Source organism: Ambystoma mexicanum, chromosome 3p, assembly GCF_040938575.1.
Source record: "Ambystoma mexicanum isolate Mex_15411 chromosome 3p, UKY_AmexF1_1, whole genome shotgun sequence".
NCBI classification, from domain to species: Eukaryota; Metazoa; Chordata; class Amphibia; order Caudata; family Ambystomatidae; genus Ambystoma; species Ambystoma mexicanum.
This window is the reverse complement of record NC_090925.1, coordinates 817,564,607-817,577,347: the sequence shown is the minus strand read 5'-3', so window position 1 is coordinate 817,577,347 and position 12,741 is coordinate 817,564,607. Positions and strand designations below refer to the sequence as shown.

The following is a 12,741-nucleotide window of genomic DNA, read 5'->3' as shown; positions in this document are numbered from 1 at the left end:
TGCTGCCGAACCCAGTAAAGCAGAGACCCAGCCAAGCTCAGGACCGCCAAGCAAGGAGGAGACCAAACCGCTGCAAACGCAGCATACCAGCGTTTAGCAGCTCCAAGGCCAATGTCCTGCCGGTTGCAGACAGGTGGAACTGAAGTAGAAGACCCGAGCATGAAGACGTCGGCGCTGCGGTTCCACGGCAACTAGAAAAGCTGCCTCCCCCAACGAGCAATACAACCAAGAATCAGGTGCGCGGCTGAGCGAGAGGAGGGCCATGAGGCATCTAAACACCCCATGAAGGGTTGAAAGCAATACAAGGTCCATATGGTTCGAGAGGCCGATTAGCCCATGCCAGGCTGAGCCAGCAGATAGCCCACTAAGGGGTGACAGCAATATGAGGTCTAGACAGCCTGATAGGCCGGATAGCCAACGAAGAGCGGAGCCACAATATACCCCAGGAGGGGTTGAGAGCAATTTCAAAGTACAATAGCCCTAGGGGCCATATAACCCATGAGGGGCTGAAACACACCCCTGGAGCGGTGTGAAGGCAACAAGAAAGACAGATAGCCTGATAGGCCAGATACAGCACAAGGGAGTGAAAGCAACAAGACATTCAAATGGTCAGAGAAGCTGATAACCCACACAGGGCTGAGAACCAGATACCCCACGGAGGGTTGAGAACATTGTCAAACTGAGACAGATTGAAGAGCCAGAATGCCCATGCTGGGCTAAGAGATACAATAACCCAGGAGAAAGAAACACAGGGGTGAACAAGAAACTGATTCTAAACATAATTCCAGCGCCTATTATAAGAAACAAGTAGATGGTTTACAGGACCAGCTACTCCAATTGAGGAACCAACGCTTTGAACAGACAAGGACGTGTGTAGGGGTCTGGAATCCGTTATTCAAGAACAACAGAAAGGATAAAGGACTAATTATGACCTGTACAAGCAGGCAGAGGCCTGAAAGAGAAAGCGAGAACCAAAGACACAAATGTGTGGTGGTCAGGAACCAGCCACCACAGGCCAAGAGAAGGGGGAAGTAATGTTTTCTTTGTTATTAGTGGTAGGGTTCGATACTAGGGTAGATTAGGGTTTGACGGAGGAACGAGTTTCTGTAAGGCATCCTGACGACCACCAATTTATTTTTCAAGCTTAGGGAAACCCATCATCAGAGCTCAAGGGTGAGGGGAGGCATTCCTCCTTTAATAAAACTTCTGAGTTTAAACACTGTCTTCTTGTCCGTCTCCTATATTTGACCTGCCAAAGGGTCCCTTCCCCGTTGATGTAATAATTTCCGTCTGCTTTACCACATCACACCCAAAGTACCTTGCTTGCAGGAAATGGAAGGGCGAGGAAAAGGAACAGAGCCCCTAAAGGAAAGCAAGATGGAGGGACCCATCTTCACACATACCTTCCGTCTCAGACTATTCTAACCCCCCCAACTTCCTATGCATCCTTCAGCACTGGCTTTGTTATGTCAGTGTTGGCTCTTAAACACTGTTCCCAGGAGACCACATGGTGGAGGATTCTATGCATTGCAGGAAGGTGTTTCCTTTCCTGCTCGAGAATTTATTATTATTTTTTTTCATTTGTAAAACACCTAAACCCTCAGGCATCAGGGCACGGTTGCAAACTGGTTACATGATACAAAGGCTCACTTTCTCAAGTAAAGGGGAGATTAGACAAATAACCACGTTTTCAGGGCTTTACGGAAGGCTCAGTAGGAGTCCTCTGCTCTTAGTTCTGGGGGGAGGGTTTTCCAGTAGTCTACTGCGACTGCTGGGAAGCTAACTTACTGGTCTGTTAGACTTCGATCTCTCGATTGTGGGGCGGTCTTGCGCAAGCATTTTTGACTAATAGAAAGTCTCGAAGATAATCCTTTCCCCGATAGGGAGCCAATGAGCCTTTTTCCTGGCAGCTGTGAGGAGGTCCTTTTTTGGGATGTTCACTGCTGCTCGGAGGGCGTTAATCTGTATTACCTGTAATTTGTTTATTGTTCGTTTGGAGGTTCCCGCAAATATGACGTTATAGTAATCCAGTCTTGCACCCTTGATTGCTCTGGCAATAGTCATGCAACTTTCTGTGGTGAGGAATTGTCCTGCTGCATTGATGAGTTTAGCGGTGTAAGTGGAGTATACTTTGTTGAGCATAAGAGAGTCTTTATCATAAGAGCCTGACAGGGGTAGGAAGACTTGGGTGTCGTCGGCATAGTTGGTATAAGATATGCCAACGTCATCCAGAAGATCAAATAAGGGTTTAGTGAAGATGTTCTATAGGGAGGGGAAACCACAGGAATCTCGGGGGATGCCGAAAGGAATAGGGATAGGCGAGGAACTTGTGTCTGAGAAAACTCTCATGGATCTGCCTTCTAGGAAGGAGGCAATCCTTAGCGAGGCTTCCTTGCAGAAGTTAGCAGCAAAGGTGAGGTGATGGCATAAAGTTTTGTGGTCTACTAAGTTGAACACAGCTGAAAGATCCAGCCAGAGGAGGAGCGCAGGTTTGCCCTTGTCCCTGAAAGAATCCATTTGAATTTTCAGGACTGTGCCATGGCCAGGTCGGAACCCTGATTGAGGCATCCCTAGGATGCGATTCAATTCTAGATAATGTTGGATCTGGTTGTAGGCAGCTCGGTCTAGGATCTTAAGCAAGAAGGGTAATGTGGTGATCAGGCGATAATTGTTGGGCACCGAAGGGTCAAGTCATGTTTTTTTCAACAATGAGAAGACCCAAGATTCTTTAAGGCATGTTGGTACCAGATTCGTGGAGAACGAGGCATTAATGAATTTCGTGATGAAAGGGACTAGGGTTACTGGCAGACTTAAGATTGCTGCTGGGCATATGTCTCCTTTGCATCTAGATGGTTTTTGGTTTCTGAGAATATTGGCTGTTTCGGGTTCTGAGACTTCTCTAAAGTGGAAGGTGGGTGCAACGTGTGAATTGGTGGGGGCTGCTCTGGGCTTGTTATTTTTCCAATTGTTTGCTGTTATATGCATATTTTTGCCCGCATGGTATGCTGGATCTTGGTACACCATGTTTTGTCTTTATTGATAGTGGAGGGTGGTATGACGGGGGGTCTCAAGCTCTCTAAGTATTCTGAATTATTCTTGCGAGTTAGAATTAGCTTCCATGATGTCCTCTTTCGCAATCTTGTTGAAGGTTAATTTGGGGAACTCCAAGGTTTTTTTTCTCCAGATGGCTTCCGCCTGTCTTTTCTTAGAGCGCAGTGCTTAGAGGTCTGTGGTAAACAAAAGGGTACAGTGGTCTGTGGGTTTCAACTTTCTAGGGAGGAGTGGGGCCACTACAGTCACTGTTTTATTCAAGGTGCTTATATAGATATCTGCTAAATTTTGAGGGTATGACGAGGGTAGGTTTTCCAAGGCCAGGAGCGCGAGATGGGGAGAGGTTGATTCTTTAGTGATTTTTTTTAGAGCTGCAGGCCCATGTGGGTGGCAGCGTTGGGGGTGGGGGTGGTGCTTGTTTCAGCGAAGGGAAGGTAAAGCCAAGGGCATGAAGGTCCGATGAAGGGCAAGGATTGTTGGAAGTGATAGTAATCTGGCTGTTCAGGTCAGCTATCCAATCCAGGGTTCTACCTTTGATGTGCATGGGGGAGGAGACACAAAGTTTGAAGCCTAGGTCCGATGGGGCATTAGCGAAGCATGTCGCGGTGGGGTCTAATTGGGCATTGACGCATTAGATTGCAGTCTCCTAAGAGTATCACTCTTGATGTTGGTTTTATGTTCTCACCTATGGTGTGGATGAGGTCTTCCTCGAAAGCAGCTGACAGAGCTGGCAGGCTGGCAAATGAAAGGGACAGCATCTTGGCTATTGTTCCACACGGCAGCTGTGGAGACAAGAAAGGCTAGATGCCAATATACCAGAGTCCTGCCACAATTAGCTCTGCTCCCAGAGCAGACAATGGTCAGATATCAAGTTGCTGTGGTTTTATATTTGTGTGATTCTAGCAGTCACCATGCTAGACCAGGCATGGCTTATATTTATAGAATTGCATGTCACTAGACTGTCCAATTCCACAATCATTTGAATATAGGTGAGAGGTGCAGACAGTTAAAAAGCAAACTCAGTCTGCAAGAGCTTTGTGTCCCAGAAGCTGTCACGATGCACAGGTGACCTCTGAGCCTGCTCTGTGCCTCTGCAGACCCTTCACTGTAGATATTTATAGGCTGCTTATACGAAGGCATATGTGTGAAGACATGCATTACTCACCGTAATAGCATTTCGGATTATTGTATCTGCTTAGATTCACATGCTGTGTATATGGTCCGACATCCAGTGATAACTGCAGAGTATTGCATCTTGTCTTTCGATGATCGGAAGGGGACGTCGGCATAGGCGTGTCTATAACACTATCCCTATAGTGACGTGTAGTGTACCCAAAATCCCTCACGCATCGAGGTCCCTTTTTTCTGCCATGAGGGAGCCCAATGACTATCGTGAGAGAGTACATAAAAGAGAGAAAGTAGTAAGACGTCTATGTTCTTTCCATCCGAGCGGGGAGGAAGGGTGGGCGCATGTGATTCTAAGCAGATACAATCATCAGAAATGCTATTACGGTGAGTAATGCATGGCTTCCGATGCTTGTTAATCTGCTTAGAATCTCATGTTGTGCATAGACTAGCGAGCAGTACCCGGAGTAGGTGGTGGGTTGTGAGAAGGAACAGTAGTGAAAAGATGTCTTAATACTGCTTGTCCCACCTGGGAATCAGACCTAGAATGGGTGTCTAGGCAAAAGTGGTTTGTAAAGGTGTGTACAGAACTCCATGTTGCCGCCTTGCAAATGGATTCTAGGGGAACATTTGCAATGAATGCTATGGAAGCCCCCAGAGCCTCGAGTAGAATATGCTCTAGGCTTGAAAGGCAGTCCTCTCTTAGAAAGAGTGTGATGCATTTGACGATCCACCTCGAGACCGCTGATTCGAGACAGGATCCCGTTCTCTACCAGCTGCCACTGAAACGAAAAATTGGTTTGTCTTTCTCAGTGGTTTAGTTCTTTCCAGGTAAAACATGACTGCCCTGCGCACATCTAATGTGTGTAGGCTCCTTTCAGCCACGTTAGTGGGGTCCTGAAAGAAAGTAGGCAGTTCTATTGATTGGTTCACATGGTACTTAGAAATATATTTGGGGCGCAAAGTGAGGGTGAGTGCACAGAACCACCTTATCTCTGTGATCTGTAATGAAAGGGTCTAGAACTGAAAGGGCCTGTAGTTCACTAACCGTTCTTATAGAAGTGATAGCCACTAGGAAGGCTGTCTTATAGGTAAGGTCTTTCAGACTTGCTTTATGCATAGGTTCAAAGGAAGACCCCATGAGTCTAGTCAAAACCACATTTAGGTCGCATACCGGAGCTGGGTTCGAAATGGGGGGATGAATCCTCTTAACCCCTTCCATGAAAGCCTTGATAACTGGTATTCTCCACCACAACACCCCTTGTTGTGACGTAGTGTAGGCTGAGAGAGCAGCTAAGTGAACCTTCAGGTAATTAAAAACCAGGCCCGAGTCTAGTAAGTGAGTCAGGTACAATACAATGTGAGTAGGAGAGCAGGCAATGGGATTGACGCCCTTGGTATTACACCAGATAAAGTGTTTCCATTTACTGGAATAGCAATATCGGGTGTTGGGTTTCCTCGCTTCCCTGAGTATGTCCATGCATCTCTGAGGAAGTTGAAGGTGTCCGAACTCTATGACCGCAGGAGCCAGGCTGCTAAGTTCAGAGTTTGCGGGCATGGGTGAAGTGTTTCTCCCAGTCTTGAGATAAGATGTTGTACGGGCTGGGCAGTTTCATAGGAGGAGCGGGGGAAATCTCCATCAGATGAGAGAACTAGGGTTGGCGGTCCACATGGGGGCCATCAATATCATGGTGACTGGTTCCTGGTGCATCTTGTGCACAATCTCGCTGAGCAGGGGAGTCGGGGGGTGGGGGGAGCGTAAACAAATTTCCCTCACCATGCTACCAGAGACCGTTCCCCTTGGAGAGGTTCTGGGGGTACCTGGAGGCATTGAGCATTCTCCAGAGTTGCGAACAAGTTGATCTCTGGAAAGCCCCATAGTGCGAAGACATTGGAGACGTTGTCTTTGTGTGGCCGTCATGCGTACACTACGGGCAGTGGGAATTCTCTGCATAGCACGTCCGCAAAAAGATTTAGTTCCCCTGGCACGTGTTGTGACAACAGGAACATCTTGTGTTTGAGAGCCCATATCCAAATGTTTTGAGACAGCTTGGATAGCCCTGGAGAGTGTGTACCCCCCTGTTTGTTTAGGTAGTACATGGCTGTGGTGCTGTCTGCAAGATCAGGACTGTCTTCCCCTGTAACTGTGTCTGAAAGGCTTTCAGTGCTTCAGTGCTTTGAATAACACTAATAGCTCTAACAGATTTATGTAGTTGGATGCTACTTGTGGGGACCACACGCTGTGTGTTGTCTGCTGAAGCAGATGACCCCCCCCAACCCCCTGAGAGATGCATCTGTCGTGAGAGTGGCTTCTACTGCGGGGGTGGTGAAGGTCTTCCCCCTTCAAGAGGTTTTCCCTCGACCACCACTGCAGAGAGAGAACGAGGGAGGCGATACAACTACCAGATCTTCCTATTGTCCGCTGGCCTGACACCATTAGCTGTTGAGCCACTCTTGCGTGGGAGGCATGTGCAGACGCACGTGAGGAACTAAGTAAATACAGGACGCCATCATTCCTAACAGTCGCAGGCCTTGCGTACCATCACTTCCCGACTGGCTACATACTGAGGGATCTGAAACAGCATGTTCTGAACCCTCTCGTTGGAGGCGAAGACGAGGCCGTCTTTTGCCCGAATTAGAGCCCCGAGGAATTGTTTGACTTGACTGGGTCTAAGCTGAATTTCTTCTCATTGATGGAGAATCCCAGACTGAATAAGAGGTCTATTTTCTTCTGAGTGTTCAATAGGCATGCTCCGTAGGACTCCCCTGTTATGATCCAGTCGTCGAGGTAAGGGTAAACCAGGACGGATAGTCTGCGCAGGTGCGCTGCTGCTACTGCCAGGGCCTTCGTAAACACCCTTGGCGCCGAGGCAACGCTGAAGGGGAGTACTTTGAACTGATAGTGTTTGTCCTCTATCGTGAACATTAGGTATTTTCTGTGTGCTGGCAACATTGAAATATCAAAGTATGCATCTTTCATGTCCAGTGTTGCCATGTAATCACCTTGTCTCAACAGCAGGATTACTTCCTGTAAAGGGACCATACAAAAGTTTGGGGTTTGACAAACTTGTTCGCTCTGCGCAAGTCTAGCACAGGGGGCATGGTTGAGTACAAGGAAGTACAAGGAAGTACACTGAATAAATACCCTTGTTTACCTGTAGAATGGGGACGACTTCTATGGCGCCCTTTCCTAGAAGGATCTCCACCTCTTGCAGTAGGATACGTAGGTGTTCCGGAGCCAGGCGTCTTGATTTTAGCGGTCTGAAATGAGGTGGTCGGCAAAATTCTATGCGGTATCCATGGGCGTCCGTCTCGAGTACCCACTGGTCTGTAGTTATTGTTGGGGAGAATTCTCATAAATGTGCTAATTCCCTTCACCTTAGATACCCCCAGCAACTTTGCTGGATTTTGAGGACTTGATTTTTTTACCTGGAAAGAGTGTGAGCCTATTTTCCCACTCTTTCATGTATTTTGATGTACGTTTTACTCTTCTGTTCTTCGATTATGTAGTTTTAAGATAACTCCATAGGCATCTTTTCATGTGTGTTATACACAGCACCCTCAGTGCAGTGACACAGGGATGTCTTTTAGACTTCCCAAAGGTTTAAATACCTTCTCTGGGATAAACTACTGTTTCCCAGAGAATGTAAAGTGAAATTGACTTTAATTGGTTACATAGTATCCCCTGTGTCTAAATACTCATGTAGCAGTCAAATGCTACCCTTTCCTATTGAAAAGGCTGGTGGCAGTGGTTTTACAACGAACTACCATGATTTTTCCCGACAGCGAACACTGGTAGCTAAAAATCACAGGAGCCATATTTTTCAAGATGGCACCTTAAGCCCCTTTGTTTAAACAGGACCCGTCTTCTTTTTTTGCCGTTTCTTTTTGGAAAGGTCCTTCTAGTGTTTTCTCTGCGCGTCAAACCAGGTTTGGTCCCTTTGTTCGTGTCGCTTTGGCGGGCTTCAGGACTGAAGACCGCCTCTGGCGTTGGAGTGTCTGGGGTGGGCAGAAGTGAGGGAGGTGCCCGAAACTCCCTGTGCTTAGTCTCCTAGGAGACCCAAATGCATTCTGGCGTGATCGGCTGGCTGACTGTCTGGCAAGGACAGCCACCCTGCTGGGTGAGTGACAGCTAGGCTGGAATGAAAGGGAGAGAACTGTTTAAAAGGCGAGTCTCTTGGACTGGAAAGCAGAGTCGACCACTGGAACAAAAGAACAAAAGAAGAGCTGGAAGAGGACGGCTGCTGCAACTGCTGGACCGTTGGTTTGCCCGGTGAAGCCCTGCTGCAGGTTCGAATTGCGAAGTTCATCTCGACAGAGGAACCCCTTCAAGGATGACTTCTCCCTTTGAGTTGGTAGGACCTATCAACTCGTAAGCCACCTGGATACCATTCTCAAGGCTGGTTAGGATTAACCAGGGAGAGGAACACCAGCTTATGCGCTTGAAGCTACAGCTACTGGAACTGAAGTGACTCCATCTTGTTTGCTTTTTCGACGGTCCCGTGCAGTGCAGGAGTCCCCCGATGTCCTCCCTCTTGTCCCCACGACTGAGGCTCAGGAACAGTGAGATCTGCAGGAACTGCCAGGAACCAATGTCTTCAGCTGCATTTTGTTCTTCATACTAAGGTACTGTGCCAACCCGATTGAGAGAACGCCACTCTTGCGGTGAAAGTTCGTGAAACTTTCCCAACTTGCAGGCCTAATCAGCTTGTGACCCGACATATGATTCTTTTTCGCCTAAACTACTTCTGAGAACTTTTGCAAAGACTTTACCGTTTGATACCAGAACTGCTCTTTCCTATCCAGCACACTAGCCCATTGACTTTGGCCTGGCCTATTGACTTGAATTGAACTCTTCTGGTGAACTGAAATGATTTTGACTGTCTAACAAGTATATGGGACCTATTCGACTTACCTTGTCGCTTTTGCTCACTTCTAAGTAACTGAACTGCCATTTTGCTCCTATTTCAGGGGCGCTCAAACTGTCTCAAAATCTTAGAGTTTTGTGTTGAAGTGTATTTGTATAGAATATTAAGTTGCCTCCTTCTAGTGAAATGTTTTCTAAATGATTGTGTAATAAATTAATAAGTGTTTTACCAAGAAACCTGGAGTAGAAGTGTCTACTTGAATCACTGTGATTGAAAGTCCTCTGTGTAATTACTTGTACTGCTCACATTCACTCTTGAGATAAGCCTGGCTGTTCAGCTCGCTACCAAAAACTGTGTGTTACAGACTTATACCAAAGGTTGGTTTGGCTAACACCTGTAGTCCTAATTGTGTGTAATGGTCCTAGAGGGTACTGCATGCAATTCTGCCTAACAGTTATCCCCTCCTATACCATAAGGAAAGATGGTATACGCCCCTCCGACCGGGGTGGCATGGGAGGGGACGTGGAGCTGAAGGTCATTTCTCACCAGAGGCCGGGGCGCCTCTGGGGGTGGAACCTCAGCCTCTACCCTTTCCACGTCGCTGTCCTCTGGGAAGATAGGAGGTGGAGGAATGAGGCACATGTTCTGAATTCCAGTTGTTCCCTGCACCATACTGGGGAAAACGAGATTGCCCTCGAAAGGACCGGCGAAAGCGGCTCCCTCTCTGTGGAGAGGGTTTCTGGGTAATCTGTTGAGGGGACTTGCGTGTCTCATGCTCTTTCTTGGCCATTTCAAGTGCTTCGTCCACTGCCTTGCCAAACAAGCTGGTTTCCTCAACGGGTTTGTTTATTAAGGCTGCCTGTGTCTCTGGCTTGTACCTGGAGTTCCTCAGCCAAGCATGTTGCTAGAGCAGGGTACCCTGTGCCAAGGATCTTCCCGCTGTCTCTGCAGCGTCTAGTGTGTTCTTAAGCACATTCTGATTGACTTGCTTGCCCTCTGATACAATGGCGAGCCATTTAGCCTGCATAGGTTCTGGTACTTCCTTAAGACCTTCTTGCAGCAGGTTCCACTGGACGTCTACATAGCTGGCCAATAGCGTGGTGTTATTGGCTATTCTTGTGCAGAACGCTGCATCACTTGTGATCCTCTTCCCCAGTGCATACAGTCTTTTGGACTCTTTATCGGGTGCTGCCTCTCATGTAGACAGGGGGACACCAGCTGTTTCCTAGTAGTGGTAACTACTAAAGAATCTGGTGTGGCATGGCTCTTGATGTAGGCAGGGTCGGTCAGAGGACGAAACAGCTTCTCCACCCTAGGGCTCACCGCCCTGGTTTGAGCTGGCATCAACAAAGAAGGTGCCAATCTTCTCTTGATCGAGCTCAACAAAGGGATGGTCTGGCTGGCCAGAGGTTTTTCCTTGAGGATGTCCTCCACAAAATCAGAATCCAGCAAGGCCTCTTGTGTGGCGATCTGAAAATGGTCAGCTGCCTTTCTGATCGTCCACAGGGAAGGCTTGGCGGACTGGAGTGGAGTGGAGGGGAGGAATCCATGCACAGGGCATCGGGTTCTGGGGTGGGCATGGGGGACGCCCAAGGTTGAGCATCAACCTGGCGGCTGTCTTCCCAATTGTCAATAGGATCTGTCTGGTCAAGTGCCTGGTCATCAACTGTGTAATTGTCCCCAAAGGGGTCATCCTAATCCTGCACATATGAGTCTATAAGGACATCATCATCCGTGAGGTCATAGGTATATTCTTTATGTTGATCCTCCAAGGTCCTTTGAAACTTGGATACAGGTGTAAAAGGAAGGTCTTCCCGAGGTCTCTTGGGAGCAAACTTTTCAGAATAAGAGACACATTTCTCTAATCTGTCCATACACCCCTCAAATTTCTCCCTGGTCCATGAGGATGAACCAGAGAGGTCCATGGGAGGAAAGGGCTCATCTCTCACTGGGACGTCGAGATTTGTCCTTCATCGTGCTAGATGAAGGCACGGGACTATCAATATAGTTCTTGCGGGGTATGGGGTGTTGTGGCACATCCTTCTGCATGTCTCTAGGCTGCTCCTTGTGTTTTGCAGCCTCTTTCAACCGTTCCTTCAGTCTAACTGCTGAGGCAATCCTAGCAATGCTCTCGAGCAAAGAGGGTGAAAGAGGAAAGGCATACTTGTAAAGAATATGTCCACCCCGACCACACTCTCCCTACTGTTCAGGCCGGCAGCAGTCTTCGGCGCTGCACAGGAATCAAACGTCGAAGTGACTTAAGGGGAATAATGACCAATGTTGATAATTATGACACTAACACTATCTCTAAGAGCTCCGCATTAGGGTGACCAGTAATCTGGGCGGAAAAGAACAATCTGAGGGACGACGACGCGTGAGGGATTTTGGGTACACTACACGTCACTAAAGGGACAGTGTTCGGACACGCCTATGCCAACATCCCCTTTCGATTCTCGAAAGACAAGATGCAATACTCAGCGGTTACCACTGGATGTCGAGCCATATGCACAGCAGGTGATTCTAAGCAGATTACCAAGCATCAGAAGTATAGTTTTGCATGAAACATTTCGAAAGCGGGGTCTGATTAGCAGAATTACCGCCATCATTTTATGTTGATGAGCATCTCAAAAGCTCGGAATATCCTGCCCATTGCAATCCATCACACAATAGGACCTAAACTGGCCGCCACAGGTGCTCCTGTCAAAGACATTGACCCAAACTGCAGTGGCATTCCGTTTCATAACTGCTGCTATCACTAAGAGATGATTGGGGGCAAAAGAACAAACACAGGTTGTCACAATTCCTGGATTTTTGCAATCAAAAAGAAGGCTTGGTGTAAAATGGAATGACAAAGCTCTCGTCAGAACTAGGAAAATCACTTTTAGATGACTAGACCTCCAGAGCACCAGACAATTGAGAGATCAGCATTGGAGTTCGCTGCAGAGAGATTGAATTCTGTTGTAGCTCTCTACATGATTATAATTAATTATAATTGCTCTTTTATAACGTGCTTAATACTAGAAATTGGTTTCTAACCGCGGGATCGTGATTCAAACCTGTGTTGCGCTACACTGTCTAGTTTCCAAGACGAACACGCTGCCCCTGAGCTATCCTCCCTCCCATGATGTAAGCAAAAGAGGCAAAGTGCCAGGAAGTGACAGCTAGATGAAAATGAAAAGTCAGGAGAGAGTGCCCTGATGTTTTCCCAGTCATGACCTATTATCCTCAGCAGGATCTATGAGCATGGGTCCTTGGATTCAAATCATCATCCACATCATCCTCTTTTGCGCCTTTTATTTCCATAATTTACAGGCAATGGTTGCCTTGATATCGATGCAAAGTCTTTAAGTGGCATGATAAATGGCACAGTGCTCACTTAGCTGATAGATAGTTGATGGCGCATGTGTTCTCTCAGCAGGAGACAATCAACAACAAGAACCTCGATGTCAAGTGGGAACCGCAAGCACAGGGACTAAAGAGACCAGCTGGATTAAGCCCGGTCAGTTACTATGAATAGTTGTACAAGAAAGGGTTTTTTCAGCCATCTTTCAGGCTGTGCAATCCCTTCAAGGCCTAAAATAATTTCTGAAAAGCATGTCAACAACTGAGGGTGCATAACTCAGCTAAAAGGTATGGAGACTGCTTCTTAGATTCTCACCAACAACTACATCCTCAGTTTATGGAGTGCTTGAGCCTT

The 12,741-nt window shown here is 47.4% G+C and overlaps 1 protein-coding gene across 3 annotated transcripts in view; it reads right to left on the bottom strand.

Moving 5' to 3' along the window:
• Nucleotides 1-12,741, bottom strand: part of MAPK7 (mitogen-activated protein kinase 7) — a 517,088-nt gene that overhangs the window by 159,635 nt on the left and 344,712 nt on the right. The window lies entirely within an intron of this gene.